This window comes from Gossypium arboreum, chromosome 5 (assembly GCF_025698485.1).
Source record: "Gossypium arboreum isolate Shixiya-1 chromosome 5, ASM2569848v2, whole genome shotgun sequence".
In the NCBI taxonomy this organism is placed as follows: domain Eukaryota; kingdom Viridiplantae; phylum Streptophyta; class Magnoliopsida; order Malvales; family Malvaceae; genus Gossypium; species Gossypium arboreum.
The window spans coordinates 84,426,220-84,447,464 of record NC_069074.1 but is presented as its reverse complement, the minus strand read 5'-3'; the positions used below and the strand labels follow the sequence as shown (position 1 = coordinate 84,447,464).

The following is a 21,245-nucleotide window of genomic DNA, read 5'->3' as shown; positions in this document are numbered from 1 at the left end:
AAGGGAATTACAAGTCACAAAATGCAATAAATTGAAATTTCTCTTCCCAATGTGTGTTGCTAATAGTCTTGGGAAATTGCAAACTCTGAAGGTAGAGAGGTGCTTTGGAATGGATGAAATAATCCAAGACTCACAAGTATCAACCATAAGCTTCCAATGCCTAAGGGAAGTACAAGTCACACACTGCAATAATTTGAAATTTCTCTTCCCAATGTGTGTTGCTAATAGTCTTCGGCAATTGCAAACTCTGAAGATAGAGAGCTGTTCCCAATTAAAAGATATAATCCATGGACCAGAAGTGTTAACCTCAATGGCTCAAGGTCTTGTACAACTAAATGAAGTTGAGTTGATTAATTTGCCTCAATTGAAAGAAAATGATAGAAACAACATCGTGCTGACATCGCCATCTTTGAGCAAGTTAAATGTGAGAGATTGTCCTCAATTGACACATTTAATCATTTCAACAAATATAAAAGTAAGACCTTCTTATATATATTATTTATTAAAATTTTCACCTTTTGATTTTTTTTGTATAAAATAAATAAATGCTTGTATAACTCTTTAAAAATAGTTCTCATTTTAGAATTTTGGTCTAAAACTAATCTAAATAAACTAGTTTAGTTAATTACAATACCAATTAGTAACATAAATAACATTTCAACTAAATACTTCTATAATCTATATGAGAAATATATATATATATATTATTTATGCTTCTTTTATATATATATTGCAAACACTATCTAGTACTACGTAATATTATTTATGTTGTGTTTTTGCACCATATTTTTGGAGATTTTTTTTGGTAATTTATGATCATAATTATATGTATTTGAGTTGAACAGTAAACTTTTTAAAATTTTGAATTCTTTGACTATAAAAGATTGAAAAAGAAATCTTGTGCTTATTCTTAAAGGAGAGAATCTAGTTTTGAACATTAGTGTTCAAACTTAAAGAATTTATTAAGTAAAATAAATTAAACCTTAATTTTAATAAAATAAATTGTTAAAATAGAAGTTCCATAAGAAAATGAATTAATATAATGATAGGTGTGAAGTGAATGGCTTTCATCACTTTGAAATTCATGATTGATGATATGTTTATAGGAATTGGAGTTCTCGAAGATGACAGGAATGAAGCAAATAAGCAACGTGACAGGCCCTGAAAGGAGAGGAAGAACATCAACAAGTGCTCCCATCCAAGTTGAACACTTTCAAAATCTCACTCATTTGACAGTCAAAGATTGCAAAAGGTTAAGATACATCTTCTCACCTGCCATCGCTCGAAATTTGCCACAATTAGTGTGGTTGAATATATCTGACTGTGAGGAATTGGAGCAAATAATTGAGAAGGATCAAACTCCATCACAACATCATCTCCAACCTATTTGCTTCCCTAAATTGAGTTGGATTAGAATCTTTAACTGTGAAAACTTAAAATGTCTCTTCCCGATTACTCTTGCTCATGGCGGCCTTCAAAACCTATTTCAATTATTCCTTCAAAGGGTCTCCAAATTAGAGCAGGTGTTTGAAGGAGATGAGTCAAATGTGAGTAAGGACGAAGAGAAAGTGATACACCTACCTCGATTAGCCGAATTATATCTTTGTATCCTACCAAACCTCGTGAGCTTCAGCCCTGTGGGTTATCATTTTGTTTTCCCATCTTTGATAAATTTACATTTAAAAGGTTGTCCCAACGTAACCACAAGATTTAGTATCGATTCAAAGCAATCAGTGCATGCCAAAACACAGGTACACTACTCTTCCAAACTCAATAATAAGCTTTAAAACAAAAGTTCATCCATTGAATTATTTTCTCTATGTATTCTTCCAAACTCTTTATTTACTAATCTTTAATTTCTATCCATTAATGCAATATTTTTATTTTGGCTCTCTAAGAGAAATTCTTTCTTTTTTTTTTAATGCTTTAAATGACTAAATGAAATTGCATCAACTGTAAATGGTTTCTGTTGGCTGTCAGTATTTCTTTCTAGATATCCTTGTTGCATTATTCACAGTTATTGTTCTTAATATGTCATCCTTTGTCCAATTTTGGAAAACTGGCTTTGCTTTCCTCATCATCAATCATCAAAAGCAAACAGTAATAAGTGAAGGTTTAATTTGCTTTGCAGGCAAGCCAATCAGTTGATGAAATTATAGTGGAAGAATCTGCTGCAGCTCAAGAAACTGCATGGCCAATTGGTAGTGATATATGGTGGCGGAAAGGGAAATATTGAAATGAATGGAGCAGTAAATGAAATTATTTCTATTTAAGGAGTTAATTTGAAAATTAAGCATTGTGAATGTTTAAATTGAATGGCATATATTCGTTATTATGTACCACTTACTTTTTTTAACTAATTCTAATATTACAGAAGATAAATTTAAAAACATCAATAATGTTAATATGAAAAACATTACAGAACGTAAATATAAAAATTTTGTTTCTTTACAAGTCCTTCCAAAACAACATAAATACACGTGATATGGGTTGGATCAAGTGGCTAATGGAAATTTTTCATTTAAGCCTTTTATAATTTATAAAATTTTAAATTAATAATAATAAAATTACACTTTAATTCTCAAAATGATAAAAATTTGATTTAATTCTTTAAAATTATAAAGATATAGACTATTAAAATGGTGAAATTACATTCTTACTATCATAAAAATATTCAATTTAATTTTGACCTCCAAAAATATCTTCGGCCCCACCACTAGTTAAACATATGTGAATTAATAACACATTAGCCCAAATATATGTGAATTAATCCATATGTTTAAAAAGATAAGAGTAAATTACACTATTAATCCCTCAATTATGTGTCATTTAATTAAAAGAGTTACAATTTAGATACTAACGCTTTGAAATTGTTTTTACCCAACTATTAAATAGCTAACAATCACACTTTTCTTAGTTAGTATAATGACAATTATAATCCTTAGATTTTATACTTTCTCTCAATTTAACCCTAATTCTTTATAAAAATTATTTTAAAAACTCAATATATTATTTTAAAAATAGAAAACTCTATATAAAAATTATGGTTTCTGCAACAACAAAATATTTATTGATGAGCAAACTCTATCCATGGACGATCGGCAGCTAACTCTTCACTTTTTCGATCGGATCCAACTTCCTCTATCCATAGGATTTCATATAAGCGATCCAACCTGATCCAATCTTCTAAATAAGTTTCTCCAAATGATATGATCTTTATTGATGAGCTTGATTTGTCTCACAATATCAGCTCAGCCTAAAGATACGGATCAATAAATTGTCAATCTTCCAAATATGGCAAGTTGTTTTGTCATAGTGGTTGGGGTAGTAGGCAAATCCCATAACGCATTGCAACAACTTCAAATATTTCAACATTTTTCAAAATCCAAACTGAAAAAACAAATCCAATCTTTTTTCTCATTCTTTTCTCATAATGATAAATAATTTTCCTTAATTTTCTCTCACTTATCTATTTTTTTAAAATTTTATATTTTTATTTAATTTTCAAATTTATGTATTTTTAAGATTTTCTAATTAAAAAAACTAAATTCTTTTATTGTTTTATATAGAATCAGGGCCAAATTGATAGTCTGTTTACGTTTGGTAGGCTTGATGTAAAAAAGGAGTTTTATGTTAAATAACACTCAACTCTCAAATGATGGATAAAAGATAGATGCTACTACGTCAAATTGTTTGGTTGTTGAAAATTGTGATATATATATATATATATATATATATATATATACTACGTCTTACCATGTATTTTTTGATACAATATTAGGGGTAGGAAATGGGGGTAACATGCTTCGCACTTGTGTCAAACAGGTGTTCCATCAATATATTAATTTTCTTACCATGTGTTTGCTCTGAGTTAAAACACAAGTGTTATTTTTTAATTTATCATCTTACCCTTAACATCTTTTTTATATAGTCTAAAATAAAATATAAAATATTAGTATTTATAAAATATTTACATAAAAATATTATAACAATTAATTTTATAAAATATTGAAACAATAAAATAAAATTATTATTGTTTAAAAATAATATATTAATATTATTACTTTTTAAAAATAATAAAATAATAAAAATATTTATATATTATGTATATAAATAAAAATATTAAAATATGTTTTATATTAATATTAATATATTAATGTAAAGATTAAAATGCGTAACTTTAATATTAGTTTAATAAACCCGAATATGAACATAAAATGGACGAGAGAATAACAATAAATAAAATAAAACATTTATTTAATTTTATATTAAATATATAAAATAATAAAACATTAGTTTTTAAAAATAACTAGATTTTTAAAAGGAAAAATAATTAGTTTTAACCTCTACTTTCGATGGGGTTTCTAATTTTCTTTATAAAATTTTAGTTAGTTAATGTAAAAATAATTGTAAATTAAATTTTATTAATTATAAAATTAAAATTTTCTCAGTTCAAATATAAATATAAGTTAATGCGTGAGTTAACTTGTAGATCAATCACTTTTAATAAACTATTTAAATATAAAAACTCCTTACATGTTAGTTTTATATATATATATATATATATATATATATATATTGAATATTCACTTGTTGAATATCAATTCCTTGAACAGAGGCAGCTAATATTAGGTTGTTACAGTGGCTGGCAGTAGAGCTGATAGAATCATTGCAAAATTAGGTCTCCTTAACTCATTTAGGGTCGAAGCTAATGGTTTTGTGGGTGGGGTTTGGGTTCTCTGGAGCGATGATATTATGGTGGATATTTTGAGTTTACATTCGTAGATGGTTCACATGAAGGTTAGGAGCAGGCAAGGCGGTGCTAGTTTTCTTTGTTCTGCAATATACGCTAGCCCAAATCCAATGTTGAGATGTAAGTTGTGGATGGTTTTTTTTTTTTTTTTTTGGAGAACTTGGCAAAGTCAGTTGTCGAACCTTGGGTTTTAGTTGGCGACTTTAATGCGATCTTGGATGGTTCAGAAAGGATTAAGGGTAGTCCATCTTCGTGAGCAGGTTGCAAATGGTTTCAGTTGTTCGATTTGTAATACCTCAATTTTGCCCGGCCTATTGGAAGCCAAGACATAGTCTAAAATATCAAAAAAATAATAATAATATAAGTTTTTTTAAATAGTCATTTTACAAATGTTAAAACCCAATAACCCACCTAGACTTAGCTCGTACCAGGCCTAAACCTACCCAACAGACTTATTTAGTACACAGAGCCCAAATGGCCCAAATGGTTAACAGGATCTGGAAAGGCCTGAGGTTTCAGAAACCCTAGGCGCCGCAAGCACCAACAGGCGTGACTGTTCGTCTCGCAAGGATCGGTCATCATGCCAACATCAGCCTTGTTTTGTGCTGCAATTAATGCGTTGGTTCGTATAGCGCCGTTCCAGTAATCCTCCACTGGTGCCGTAGCTTTGGCCTCGAATCACTCCGTGATCGACGCCACTGATAGATCTACATCATCAACGTCGCGACTCCGGTCCCACATCGCTCCATAATTGGCGCATCCTCCGTCAAGATTTCTTCACTCGCCTGCAAAAGGAAACAAAAGGGAACAGAACCAACAAATATGGCAAGGAAATAAAATAAAGATGTAAATACATTGTAAACGGTGGCTATAAAGCCCGAAGGCTTTCATTGTAAAAGGGATGGGGGATTTTGGAGAGAAAAAAAATACATACAGATATTCATAAAAAAGTAGTTCAAGCAGTTTCTTCAAGAGGTGATTTAAGTTTATATTCTGTTTTTATTTTTCTACAAATATATGAATTAATCTTCAGTAAAAAACTGATAATATGGTAAAGTGAAGGAGTTACCTGAGTTTTCGCCTTGAAAAGACGAAGGTTTTAACCCTCTGACCACCGTGCGTGGTGGCGCGTGAGCGTGTGAGAAAATTAGGAACGGAGACAGAACCCTTGGACTGAACCTCAAATCCTCTTTCAGAGGATTTCTTTCCTTTTTTTTCGAAACCAGACTAAAATGGCTTTAAAAGCTGAAATCGGGGTTTATATAACCCTACCAAAACGGTGTCGTTTAGCTTGATTCGATAAGCACTAAAACGACACTGTATAAGACCCCAGGATCCGTGCGTTGACCCGATTACTCGGGGAGGATCCGCGTGTTTTTTAGGATTGGGATAATTACCCAATTAGTCCCTCCACCTTTTTTATGTTTACAATTTCGTTTTATTTTATTTATGATCTAGTCCTGATATTTTGTTTCAGTTTTAATTTAGTCCTTGCAGTAACTGTTTTAAGTCCTAGATTAAAACGATACCGTTTAGGGACAAGGGAAAATTTCCCGATGAGTCCCTAGGGTTTTAATGGCCGTTTCAATTAGGTCTGATCTCAGTTATTTTCTTATTAAATTAGCCATTGAATTTTATTTATGATCAATTTAGTCCTTTTTATCCCTTTTAATCTATTTATGACCTATTTATTTTAAACTTTATACATATTGTCGAAACCATCTTTCGATAATTTTAAATTTGGTGAAAAATGGGGGAATCGACTTTTGAAAAACAAATGCATGGAGTCGCCACCGATATTTTGTTTTGGTGTGATTGGATCACCTAAGAATAAAACATTTTTAGTTTATTAAAACAACGATTCTGGTCTACGAAAATATGAGAAAACGGGCTCGGGAGTCGGTTACGTATGAGGAAGGGTTAGCACCCTCACTACGGCCAAAATTGGTACCAAATCGGTTAAATATTGTCCTTATGTTAAAAACGTTTTTGAAATGTGGTTCTTTTCTAATAACGTTCGAGTAACCCGAGTTGGTTGCCAGAATTTTCTTGTTTCGACGTCCGAAAGTTTATAGTTTGAAATTAACAAGAGGATGCCCAACTATTTGGTCCAACGAAAAATCGAAACCCAGCACAGTAGGGCACGATTCCTCGAATTTTCAAACATCGAACATTGCCTCATTTTAGAAAATACGAGTGGAATTCCGAAGAGATATTCGATTATTTTGGAGAAATGAAAAAGCGCAACCCAACACGATAGGGCTCGATTCTCAAATCACCAAATATCGAACATCACCTTCATTTTGAAATATTTTAGAAAATGTGAGTGAAATTCCGAAGGGATGCTCAATTGTTTCGAACCAATGGAAAAACGCAACCCAACACGATAGTGCATGATTCTCAAATCGCCAAACATTGAACATCGTCTTCGTTTTTAAGAAATTTTTTATAGACATGAGTGAGAATATAAAGGAATGTTCGATCGTTTTGAGCGAACGAGAAATCACAACCCAGCACGATAGGGCATGACTCTCAAATTGTCAAACGCCAAATATTGCCTTCGTTTTAAATAATTTTTAGATGATATAAACGAAATTTTGAAGGGATATTCGATTATTTTGAGCAAATGCGAAATTGCAACCCAACACATTAGGGCACGATTCCGCAAATTGCCAAATATCGGATCTCATCTTCGTTTTGAAGAATTTTAAGAGACATGAGTGAAAATTCGAAGTGATATTCGATTATTTCGAGTAAACGCGGAATTGCAACCCAACACGTTAGGGCACGATTCCGCGAATTGCCAAACATCGAATCCCGTCTTTGATTTGAAGAATTTTTGAATGAATGATTATAAAGCTAGTTTAAGACGCATTAATTCTATTTGAAATAAGGCAAAGTTAATCATAAAACTTGGGTTTTAGAACCACATTTCAAAAATCGAAAGGAAAACAATGAACGGGGTAATATGTACATGCGCGATACAAAGCTTAACGAATGAAAATATTAATTAATTACTAGAACAAGCAAATATAATTAATCTAAGTTAACCTAATTTCAATCGCGATAATAAATAATAATTGACATATCAACAGGATGAATACCACGTGATGATAATGTATATGCCACAATATAGAACGACCTACGAAATATATACAAAGCGGAATAGAATGCCAAAACATTAAATAATATTGTTTTTAAAAAAAAAGAAATGAGGATTGATAGTATGAAAATTTTAAAATATGTGTAAAACATAATACAAATAATAATAATAAAAATATATAATATGATATAGTCTTTAAGAAACATAACGGTTCTACAAGTTATGTGTATATATAAATAATTTTCAAAAATAGCTATTTGTGAAAACACGGAAATACATGCATGCTTAAATGAATGTTTAAAAAAATTTATATAATGGTTTCAAGAATGTGTTTATATATGTAATAAGGAAAACAATGTAAAATACATAAATTAAATAATATCTATCTAAATCAAACATAAGTATTAACATATACACATATACATATAATAGAAATAATTTGAGAGATGCGTTTAGAGGATTATATAAAATACGAGGAAAAGAATTGATAATAGTATATATACATATGAAATGAAACCAACTTTAGTACAAAATATACATGTACATAAACAAAATAGGCTAAAACATACTAATGTGTGCAAAGTATATTTATTTTTAATGAAAATATATCTAAGGTTTATATATATATATATATATATATATATATATGCACGCATGGCTTTAAAAGAAAGAATATATGCGTTTAAAGGTAAGTACATGCGAATTTATAGATAATGTATATGCATTGTAATATATATATACGTACATACATAATAATATAAATGAAACCGATATTTAAAATGTACAAAACATGATACTAGGATTGCTACAAGAAACAGTTTACAAATAATAAAATAATAATTACCCAAGATGGTTTAAAAATTAAAAAAAACAATTAATTATAGACATAAAGGACTAGGAATTAAGAGGGTTTAATCAAAATTAAACTAAAACAAGAAGGGAAAATTAGGAAATAAAACTATAATAACGGCAGGGACCCATATGTCGTGCGCGCGAATGGAGAGGGACTAAAACTGGCAATATGCCAAATCCCGAAGTGCTGCGTTTGAGCATGGACCCCATTGCAAATGAGCACTAAATACGAGTCTAAAATAAAAGAAATGAAACAAGAATGTGGGTTGATTTAAACAAGGCGCTAAAAAAGGGGGGACCGATATTGCAAATCGCCCTTAGTGACCAAACGCGCGGATCTAGACCGTGTGCGGGTTGGGTCATCGGGCCGCAACTCCTCAAACACTGTCGTTTTGAGACCATTAGTCTGGCCTAAACGATGTCGTGTAGAGGTCCATTATAACTACCGAAACTAAACCCTAAGACGCTAGCAACCATTCACAAAAAAAAAAAGAAAAGAGCCTAGGGCGCTCTCTCAATTCTCCGCCGACCAACAGCCTTTCAAAGGTCTGTTCCTCTGCCCATCCTTTTGACTCATGTGAGAGTCAATCAAGGCCACCTTGAGTCGAACGACTCATGAGCTTCGTTTGTAGCCCCGAATCGCCACTTAGCTTCAATCATGGTGAACCAAGCGTGGATTCAAGGGCCTCAAATGCAGGTGAGCGTCGTTACTTTCTTTTTTCTTTTTGATGATAAAATAATAGAAGACTCGAGTAAATAAAAACAGGAAGAGCAGAGAATTTAAAAAAGAGAAGGGAAAATCACCTTCTTTTCGTCTATTGCTTTTTCGATTTGCTATTGCGTATATTCTCTTCGTAAAAAATCTGAAGAAGCTTACAATCGAAAGATACCCAGATTTTATAGCCAAGAGAAGAAAAAATAATAAAAAAAATACAATTTTTGCTATTTCCCTTGCGTCTGTTGTCGTTTTGTCCATTTCTTTGCAGTCTGGTCGTGGCGCTCAGTGCAGGATCTGTGTTGGCTTCTGAGGGTTGTCTTTGGAATGATGACGGAGGCCGGGGTTGGCGTGGACGGAGGTCTTTGGGGCTAGAGCCATTCTTGGCATAAGCAAGCATGCCTAGGGCTCATCTATTTTAATGTTTTGGGCTTATTGGGCCTTGTAAATTTGGGTTAGGTTTAATTGTTGGGCTGGGATTATGTAGCTGGTTTGGGGGCTGTTAGTGTAATTGGACTGTGGTTTTTTATTATTTATTTATTTATATATATTTATATATATAGGTTTGGGATTTTTAGCGTGCCCAGGCCAAAATTGGTCACTACACATATACTATTATATTTTAATATGAATATCGTATTATATATCTTATAATTATTTACTTATATTTTATTATATTATATTACTTCATATCTTTCTATTATCATATTAATTAACATATATCATTACTTATTATTTATTATAGTATATTTTTATCACATAATGTTTATATATCTTTATATTATATATTATATAATTATTTTATCATATATTATTTATATTATTATTTATTATGTATTATTTTTCACAAATTATTATTATTTTACATTATTATTTGTATATTATTATTATATTTTTACTTGTATTATGTATTATTTATTTTATTTATATGTATTATATATTATTTTTACATATATACTTTCATATTATATATATATTATAATTATTTTATATTATTATGTCATATGTATTATATATTATTTTTACATATATACTTTCATATTATATATGTAACGCCCCAATTTTCGGGAATCCTATGAATGTTGGCATAGGTTTAATTATGTTAGTGGGCCTCTAGAAAGCACAACCTTAAGATAGAACCCGACAATTTTAGTTAATTTTTGTTCCATAAGAAAAAGGCGGTGAAATTATGAAATAGAACCTATGTGAAAATGTTTGAAAATGCTATAGGCTAAATTGAAGTGGCCAAATAAATAGGAGTGCAAAATAGGAGGATTTGCATGACAAACCTCCCATTTTACATGTAGTGGCTAGTCATCATGTTGTTGTAGACAAAATGTACACTTGATATCCATAATTTATGGTACAAATTGATACAAATTGATAATAGGTTAGGTAAATGTTCCATGATAATGGGTTAGGTAAATGTTTCATGATAATAGGTTAGGTAAATGTTCCATGATAATGGGTTAGGTAAATGTTTCATGATAATGAGTTAGGTAAATGTTTCATGATAAGAATATCATGTCTTTTGTATTAAAGAATTAAATGGATGAAATATGAAGTTTTATTAAAAGAAAAGGGTGAAAAGAACAAAGTTTTGTCCATCTTTGTTCATCATAGCTGAAAGTTAGAGAAGAGAAAGGAGAGGAGAAAGCTCTTGAGTATTCGGTCATTAGGAGGAGGAAAATTGAAGGTAAGTTCTTGGTACCTTGCTTCTATTTTGAGGTTCATGAGTTCTTCTTGATTCTACCTTAACTCTTGAAGCATATTTTGGTTTTAGTTGTGTTGTGAGCATTTAGTCATGAATTAAAATGAAGGAAATGGTTGTTGTTTCATGTTCTTTTGATGAAAAATGGAAGATAGGTGAAGTTGAGCCAAACAAATGAGCATGCATGTGCCTTAGATGTTAAAGGGAAAAATCAGCTAACATATTGTGCTTTAAAATGATGAAATGGAGATTATACTTAAGTAAAATCATAGATATGTGATGATTGATTGGTGATATACATATTTAAATAACATGCATGCAAGGTATGTGTGAAAGAGTGATTTGGTAATAAATCTGCTTGGGACAGCAGCAGTAACGTGACTTTGGAAAACCACCATAAATTGTGGGAGAAGAATTAGAAGCTAAATAAATTATTTAATTAAAGTTTAATGAGTCTAGTTTCAAATGGAAAAAACAAGAACATATTTTGAATTCTGTACAATGAGAAAATTGATTCGTAACGAAGAGTGGTCAGATTAGTCAAATAGTGAAACATGGGAAACTTTAAGAAAAATCTGGTATTGATTGGCCATACTAAAAATTCTGAAAATTTTATGGATAGAAGATATATGAGTCTATTTTCATGGAAAATTAACGGCACTTGATTTGGAGTTTCGTAGCTCCAGTTATAAATAATTTAGTGACTGTTGCTCAGGAAGACAGCTTGCAGTGAAATTATGATTATGTGGTAAACATTGACAAAAATTTGTTAATGAGTTGCTTATTGATTTCTTATAAGCTTACTATGATCTGTAGGTGTGGTTGGCCGAATATGGTATGAGGTTAATATGTAGTTCGTGTTTGAATAGTTAGATTAACGTGTTAGTAATCCAATTGTAGGCAGTTCGTGTGTGTGGATCTCGTCAGCATATCGTCGCAAACAGGTGTGTAACTAACACCCTCTTTCTTAGTCTAGATCGGCAAAAGCCGAAAAGCCGAAATGCCGAAAACTGGTATTTTGTAGATTTGCGAGTGTGCGAATGCTCGTGAGGTAAATCGATTAATGCCCTCGATATTTTTGGGCTTAATGGGCCAAAATTGGAATGATGGGCCAACGGGCCCAATTCGGTAAGAACCCTCGGTACGTGATTCTGTTAGTACGTGAAAAGTAGGAATATGCATGAAAAACCCTAGGATTTAGGGTTTATGGTTTAAGATTTGGGGTTTAATTTTTAGTGTTTAGGGGTAAATATGGTGAACTACTTAACTTGTGTATATTAGATTTTTTATAATATAAATCTAAATAAGATAAATATAAATTATTATTTTTAAAAAATATATATCAAAATGGGTTAAATCCCAAAAGCATACGTGAACAATGGTTTAGTGTGCAATTGTATACATGCATGAACTTTAATTTGATCCAGTTCTTGTAAATTATTAACACAATTATATTGCATATATAAATATTTATATTTATTCAATATAAAAATATATTGATGTATTTATACTTAAAAGAATAATACTTGTATTGCTTTGTCATTTTGTATTTTTTAATTCATCGATTCCATTTTATTTCTATTAAAGTTTCCTTTTGTGTTTTATATGTTAATTTAAAAATTATAAAAATATTTAAAAAAATTAAAATTTAAAAATAAAAAATAAAAAATAAAAATAAAAAACTTAAAAATTTAATATTTAATATTTTAATCCATATTTCAGTTAAAAATTTTAATATTCAAAATTTTTAAAAAATGATAAACTCAACACAAAAATTTTGAAAGAAAAAAATAAAAAAATGTTAAAAATAAAAAAATTTAAAATTGAATAATAGTGACGTTTTTAGTGAAAACGCCGCAAAAGATTAAGCTATAGTGACCTTTTTTTATGAAAACGCCGCAAAAGACCAATAATTTTTTATTACCCGCCCATTATTCCCTCTTCTTCCCGTTTCTATCGCGTGCCCTAAATCCCTCAAGTAAAAGTTTGTACTTAATTCTTTTTCCTTTTACTCTGAAAATTTGCCCCCAAATTTCCCATTTCCAACAACACCAAATGTCTGAGGACGACGAGAGTCAGCAATCTCCGCCGTCGAATCTTCTTCCCTAATAGAAAAACTATAAACTCTTTTTTGCGTGTGTATGAACTAAATTTTTTTGTCAATAAATGAAATTCTTTGAAGATAATACAATCTTTTATAAAAATTTATTTCCGAATTAGGGCTCTTGATTTCTTTCTCTGTCTGCAAATTGGTCGAATTTTATTTTTGTTTTTATTTGAAGTTGAAGGAAAAGCATAGCATTTGGCGTACAAGTGATAACTCACAATTTTCTTATGTATTTAGTTCCCTACTTTTTTAAGCCAACCATTTTGCTTCAGAATCTCTTTGCGTTGGGAACCTTTTCAAAGTTCTTACGCCTTTTTGGCCTCTGATATTTGCCCAGGTACTTTCAGTTTATTTAATCTTTATTTTTTTCCTAGGTTGTTTAACTAAATTGATTTAATTTCGTTTGAGTTTCCTTCTTGAACTAATTGTTAGGAGCAATTTTTATTTTATTTTTTTTACTTGAGTTTTTGTATAATCTTTTGTCTTGGAAATATAGAGATTCATCGAAAGGAAAAAGAAGAAGAAATGGTTTGGAAATTTAGTCAGGTAGGAAAAAGATAGTTGAAAATTTTCGGTAGCTCTATTAGAAAGAAAATTAGAGTTAAAAACAACTTTTATTTAGGGGTTTTATTAATATTTCAAAGTTTGATGATGTTTTTCGTCTGCGTTTAGTTTAAGCATTGTTTTTCTTACTTGAAATTTTATTGAAGTTTTTCTTCGTTTTTTTTTCCTTTTTGAGATTTGATCTAAGAGAATGGTTTTAAATTTTGGTTTCTGAACTATGAAAATTCCCAGATCCATTTTGCAGCACTTGATTCTGTTTCAGATTGAGCCAAACTACTTTCTGCATTAGTAGTCATCAAAAGAACTCTGTTTTGAGCAAATTGGAAATAATATTGACATGTCCTTTCTCGGTTCAGTGCTTTAGTTATTGAATTTCTTAAGCTTGAATAAAAGGTTAGAGGGAACTGAGATGGACATTGGAGCTCTTTTAACTTCTGCCAGAATCAATATAGCTATATGTGTTGTGCTGTTGTCTTTGTATTCCATACTGAGGAAACAACCGAGCAATGTTAGTGTGTACTTCATGCGGAAGCTTATTTCAGAACCAATAAGTTCTGTTGAAATTAGCTTTGAGCTTTTTCAGTTATCTATCTTGAATTTGAAAACATTTTCCTTAATTAAAGACTGAAGTATAGACACAGAGAAGACTCAAGAATGAGTAATTCTCTTATGCCAAAAAAAAAAAGAAAGAAAATCTCATAGTTCATGTCTTTGTGCAGCCAAGTCAGTATATCAATACCCTTCTGGTGCCCAAAGATGGTGAAATTCCCATAGACATCCAAAGTTTATCTTCACAAGGAATCTTTGACGTGGTATGTTTGCATATAACCATATCTCCATTCTTATTAAACTAAATTTCTCACAGCTGCTAAGGTTAACTGACTCATATGATCACTCATATGAAATTTGAAGCTGAACATTCATCAAGAGATGAGGTATTTGAACTCGTAGTATTCTTATGCCATCATCTCTTCAAGCGTTGCTCCCTCAGGATTCGTTTTGCTTGTCTACATGCTTCCTTTTATCTTGATTGCTGCTAGGTGTCTATTTTGAATATCCAAGTTTTTTTTCTTTTTTTTAACAGATCTTTACATTACATAAACTATCTATTTTGAATTTGTCTTCTCAAATTGTATTGCTGTGGGATGAATTTTTCTTTTATATAGTTTTCAGGGACAGTTGCTCCCACTACAGCTTGAATACCAGGAAATGCAAGGTAATGTGTCCTTTTTTCTCCTTTTATACCTTTCATATGCTTTTTGCAATAGCTAAGCTTGCATTAAGATTTTATATGGCGCAACTAGATCAAGCAACCCGTGTATGCAACTATTAATGTCATTTTTTTTATGTTAATCATGTAAATAAATTCAAGTCGTGTTCAAAATTATCTGGTCTAGTCACAACCTCAAGAATGATAATCATCAATATTGTAAGTTGCAAGTTAGCACTCGTTTCAGTAACCGGACTTAGATCTAGACAGTTTTGTAGTTATCCCAACACTTTTCTTTTGATTTAAGAGAGAAGAAGTAAGTTAAGTTTTTGAGCAAGAGGAAATATGCAGTTTCCATTGAATCAAATGCTTGCGTAACATTGTTGTCTAAACCACTTGGACTTCTACCAATGTGGTAATCTCTTTTATGTATTTATATTCAAACATTAAGTAATACAAATGACTAAGGTACTCGATAACTAGACACTTTTCAGTTATATTTTGAAACTCCCTTTTAACCACTAATTCTATATGATTAGATAACAAGCTGCATAACTTTGGTTCTCTGTAGGTCATTGTTAACTCCATACATGACCCAAAAGTGGGCACAATTTTTGATCCAGTCTCATTGATAAATGCTCTTGGCAATGTGGTGAGTAGGTATATGAGGACAAAGGATTAATTAAAACTCGAACGTATAATTGGTTTCACGAAGAGTAGCATACTTTTGTGAGTCTAGAAATCATTCTATTGGATTCATCTGAAGTATGTAGAATTTGAAAATTATACTTCCAACAACATATGTCAAATAACTTTCACATGCCTTTTAAAATCTATACAATGATCACAGCATTCTAAAATTCGAGAGAGATAGTAGGATGGGTGTTTTTCCTTTTGCCAGCAGCATTCATGTAGAACTGAAACTCATGCTTTTTATTTATTTATTTTTATTTTTGCTTCTCCCATTTTATGTTTTAGTTAATTAGCACTCGAATGAAACCAAAGCCGAAACCGATGTTGTGTATGATGATATTTATGGCTTGAAATTGCTTTAAGTCCTCTGATTTCTGAAGAGAAAAAGAAAAAAAAGACTGAATGTGATGTAATAGGGATTTACGCTGCTGATGTGCATTTTTTGATGTTCTTGTATCATTTTTCCCCTTTTTTCTTATTTTTACCTTTTAGGGTTAGTTTTAGTTTTTACCACTCTGTTGTTTTTTGTTGAAGAGATATGTAGAATATTAACCATTTGATTTGAGAGATGCCATTGTTAAAGCCCTGAGAATTGTACAAAGGCAATAGGACTTTGTATTTATGTAGGGAAATACCATTTTATTTAAAGCATTTTGCCAATCTTTTGTACGTAATTAAAGAGTGAGGTGTTTGAGGTTTATCATTCACTTTCATGTCTTGATAAAATATAGTTTGGGGTGGAATTGAGCAAAGGCTTCAGAACTGTGATTTCGAGTTGAGTTATGCATTGGCTTTCTCAAACGATCTCGCCAGCAAAAGGAAATTACAAGGGAACAAGCAGTTCAAGATCTGAAGGTAAGCTATGAGAGTTGTTCAAAGCTAGCCTTTTGGTCTAAATCTTGCCTTGATGATGTCTTATTTATGTATTCTTTTGTTTGATCAATTGGAGGTCCAGTCATACTTTGAATGCTTTTTTTTTTATATTCAAACCTCTCCTACCATATTATAATCAAGTGTTCTTAAGTTGACAAATGAACTGTAAGAGCCCATTCTTGTTTATAATTTCTGTTGAGTTACATATAAATGATTTTTCAAAATTGTGTTTATAACTTTTTAAAGTATTATATATATGTCAAATTCTACTGTTTGTCATTGCACTATGTTTATGTTACTGATTTAGTATTTATACTCTAATTTGGCTATTTTTAATCGATTTTTCCTTTTAAAAAATGAAATTTAGTTCGACATTAAATTCCTTAAACTAAATTATATAATTTCAAAAATCTTATATGATAAATAAATTATATATAAAGTTATGTCAATTTACTAGCTGATACGGTTTGTTGAGAAGGATTATTGTATTATACAGTTTGTTGAGAAGGATTATAAGTTAGCTGATACGGTTATTAGAGGGTTGTTGAAGTATTGGCCTTTGACTAATTGTCGGAAGGAAGTTCTCTTCCTCGGGAACTTATGGAAGTACTTGAAGCAACACGATCTGTGGAGTTCAACGATGTATGGTTCCGCTTTTGAGACAGATTGCACGTTGCCTCAATAGCTTACATTTCCGGTATGCAATCTTTGATCACTGATATAAGCTTTAAGCGTGCATTTTGGTTGAAATTTGCATGTTTTTTTTGGCGGTGTATAACTATTCTGAAATTCTACAAGATGAATGGTTCAAGAAAGGGTACAAGCCACCAAAATTTGAGCAAGATGAGGATGTAAATCTTGATGATAATATCTTATATTTTACATGGTTATGATCATTTAAGTCCTTATTTCATTGATATATTTATATTTAATCTAATTTTATTATTTATTTTAGTTTTGATTCTAAATTTTATTTTTATTTTAATATTTTTAGTTAAAATTTTAATAGAAAATTTTTATATTTATATCATGGATATTATTCTTCTCAATATTTTGATAATGAATTTTAAATTTTTTATATTTTCATGACTTTTATAATATTTTTTAAAATTTCATTACCTTTAGTGGCGCTTGTGAGAAAGCGTTTTTGGGAAAAGCGTCGCTAAAGGTCTTGACCTTTAGCGGCGTTTGTGGGAAAAGCGCCGCTAAAGGTTATGACCTTTAGCGGTGTTTTTTTAAATAAACGCCACAAACTTTAGTGGCGCCGTCTATAGAGGCTTTTTTGCGGCGCTTGTAAAAAAGCCGCAAATAGTTTTAGCGGCGCTTTTAAGCGCCGTTAAAGACCTTAAAAAACGCCGCTAAAAGTCAATTTTGCTGCAGTGATATTCTTTTGTGCCTATCCCTAGATATCAATGACAGGGGCAACAATACTATAGATTCAGAGTTCCTTTTGAGTGTTACATGTGTTTAGAGGAATCTCAGTACTGTGAAGACGAAAGAGATTGCGATTTGTTTCTAAATTTGTTGAAAATGGTAAAGCAAGAAGAGAAATAAATTCTACCCCATGAAGAGGGGGTAAAAGATATAGCCTCAGAAGAAAGGAAGGGCTGTAATTTGGAACAAAGCTAGTTTTCCTGTACCTCACATTGTTGCCTTGGTGGACAATAGTGCTGGATACTCGGAGCTCCGCAGTTCCTTCTTTGTTTGCTTCTCAATAAGAAAAACTCTGATTTTTATGGGCTATGGAAGCAGAACAATCTGTCTGAGTATGGCATCGTGACTCAGTGTATGGCATTAGTTAGGGTGAAGGATCCATGCTTTACAAACACTTCTAAAAATCAATGCAAAGCTTGGAAGACTGAATTCCATGTTAGTAATTGAGCAAACACCTTCAATTCCAGTTGTTTCAAAGGCTCCAACTATCGTCCTTGGAATGGATGCATTATTTGGCTCTCCTGAGCAGTCTGATATATTGTCAAAAGTTGCGGTGGTTAGTTTCATGAAGTGGCATTGATTTCTAGTTATAGGGCATCAGGCCATACACAGTCTTTGAAGCTTGAAATGATAGATTCTTTCTTCAAACCAGTTTCTGACAAAGTGGATGAGGGTATCGTAAGGAAAACTTTCTTAGACTTCTATACAAGTTTAGGGAAAAGGAAGCCTGATCAAATTATCATATTCAGGGATGGAGTTAGCAACTCACAGTTCAATCAAGTATTGAACATTGAGTTGAGGCTTGGAAATTTCTTAATAAGAGTTGAAACCCCAAGTTTGTGGTCATCGTGGCACAGAAAAATCATCATATTAAGTTTTTTCAAAGGGATCTCCTGACAATGTCTCGTCTGTAACCATTATAGACAACAAAAATCTGGCATCCTAGGAACAATGACTTCTATCTTTGTGCCCATACTAGAATGATTGGAACCACGAGACCTACTCCTTATCATGTTCTCTTAGGTCAGATTGGGTTTTTGGATGATGATCTGCAGGAGCTAGTACATCAAAGAAACGCCACAGACATATTTGTTGTGGCCCTTATTCGCTGATCTCATTTGGTAACTTCACATTTAGAGCAATTTATAGAGTTTAAAGATACTTGAGAAACATCATCAAGCCATGGTGGAATGACAACTCCGGGAGCGATTTTTGTACTTCAGCTTCCCAGAATGAAAGATAATGTCAACAGCTCCATTGAACTATTTTTTCTAGATTTTAGCTACTATTCACTTTATTTGTTTGACAAACGTCAGCCCGGATTTTTGCTGGGGCAAAAGAATTTCATGAGAGGGAACTTGTGTTATAAGAGATTCTTCCCGTGCAAAGGATTTCAAAGGGAATGGATACCAAATGGAAAAGACCATAGATTCTGAAAAAGCCTTCTCTAGTGGTACGAAAGATTTACCTAATACAGTGAATTCAGACACAATTAAGGAGTATTTTGTCTGAAAATGAAGGGAAGCCCAAAGTGAAAACCCACAAAGGGCACTTTGAGACTTCTATTTCAAAAAAAAAAAGAGGGAGAAAAGAAAAGAAAATTAGAAAATGGAAAAAGAGAAAAAATGGAGAGGCCAAGGTGAAAACTCGCAAAGGGCCCCTTGAGACCAATGGGGTTTTGAGCTAAAAACCTGAAAGGGCGGCTCAAATTTTGGTGTGCAGTAATGACCTTGCAATACTAGAGTCAACAAATAGTGAAGTATATTACATTCCGGGGCACCAACAAAGTACTTTGGGTCTTCTAAACACATGTTAAACTCAAAATAGTCTTCACGGAATTTGTATATAGAAGCCAAGCTGTGATATCTAAGGCATTTGATTTTTGTCTTGTTTACTATCTTTGGATTCTCTTTCTTCTCAAAGATAGATGCCTAGATTAATCTCATTTGTTCTTCTTTTGATAAATCATTCAAACTCTAATTTTCCTCAGGATCAATTTATTATCCATTATTCATAAAGTATGTTGCATTGAAATAATGATGGATGAACTAAAATATCTTCACAAATGAAGTTTTGCATATTACTATGGAAATTTCTAGATAATACAAAGAAACTGTAACATAACAATTGTTTAAGGAATTCCCATTGAGTGAGGATAGGAGGTACTCAAGAAATTTTCTTCTTCGGTCAAAATGGTGATCAGACGATGTTGATCCTAAGAAAGGATCATTTCATAAACATCTCCAGTGGGTCGTAACATGAGGGAATGGTACAGTGGACCAAATTGATGGAGAGGGTTCTAAGCATATAAGCAAAATAGGGTTGAATGAATCAAGATGTCCGAAATAAAAGTAATTTTCATTTTGCATCATAATATGTCTAATTAGGAGTATTTGATTCATTGCAATCATGGCATCCTAATCATAAGCATAGGCACATACACATTCTACAGGTTATGTCCTCTAGGGGACAATGAAGATCGAAGATTTCAACATGGCATCCATGTGCTTATAGGGAACAAGTTGAAGATAGTAGATCTTATCTCTCTGTATTCAACGGGGAGTAGATCAAAGACATAGCAGATCTGACCTTCATCGGGGCAGATCCAAGATAGTGGATCTTATCTCTCTGTATTCGACGGGGAGTAAATCCAAGATGACAGATCTTATTTCTCTGTATTTGACAGGGAGCAGATCGAAGACATAGCAGATCTGACCTTCATCGGGGTAGATCCAAGATGACAGATCTTATCTCTCTGTAATAGGCTGGAAGTAGATCTGAGATGACAGATCTTATCTCTCTGTATTCGACGGGGAGTAGATCGAAGACATAGCAGATCTGACCTTCATCGAGGCAGATCCAAGATGACAGATATTATCTCTCTGTATTCGACGAGGAGCAAATCGAAGACATAGCAGATCTGACCTTCATCGGGGCAGATCCAAGATGATAGATCTTATCTCTCCGTAATGGATGGGGAGTAGATCAAAGATGACATATCTTATCTCTCTGTAATGGGCGGGGAGTAGATCCAAGATGACAGATCTTATCTCTCTGTAATGGACGGGGAGTAGATCAAAGATGACAAATCTTATCTCTCAGTAATGGATAGGGAGTAGATCCAAGATGACAGATCTTATCTTTCTGTATTTGATGCGGAGCAGATCGAAGACATAGCAGATCTGACCTTCATCGGGGCAGATCCAAGATGACAGATCTTATCTCTCTGT

The 21,245-nt window shown here is 32.0% G+C and overlaps 3 long non-coding RNA genes across 3 annotated transcripts; 2 read left to right on the top strand and 1 right to left on the bottom strand.

Moving 5' to 3' along the window:
* Window positions 1-1,279: 1,279 nt before the first annotated feature.
* On the top strand, window positions 1,280-2,342 carry LOC128292865 (uncharacterized). The gene is made up of 2 exons (XR_008282822.1): window positions 1,280-1,751; window positions 2,132-2,342. It is a non-coding gene; the product is annotated as an uncharacterized LOC128292865 (long non-coding RNA).
* Window positions 2,343-5,103: 2,761 nt separating this feature from the next.
* LOC108452872 (uncharacterized) lies at window positions 5,104-5,986 on the bottom strand. The gene is made up of 2 exons (XR_001866470.2): window positions 5,823-5,986; window positions 5,104-5,538 (listed from the first exon to the last, which is right to left on the bottom strand). It is a non-coding gene; the product is annotated as an uncharacterized LOC108452872 (long non-coding RNA).
* A 7,054-nt stretch (window positions 5,987-13,040) lies between these two features.
* On the top strand, window positions 13,041-17,170 carry LOC128293183 (uncharacterized). Its single transcript, XR_008283284.1, has 5 exons — window positions 13,041-13,578; window positions 14,525-14,617; window positions 14,972-15,021; window positions 16,440-16,563; window positions 17,078-17,170. It is a non-coding gene; the product is annotated as an uncharacterized LOC128293183 (long non-coding RNA).
* The last annotated feature ends 4,075 nt before the right edge of the window (window positions 17,171-21,245 follow it).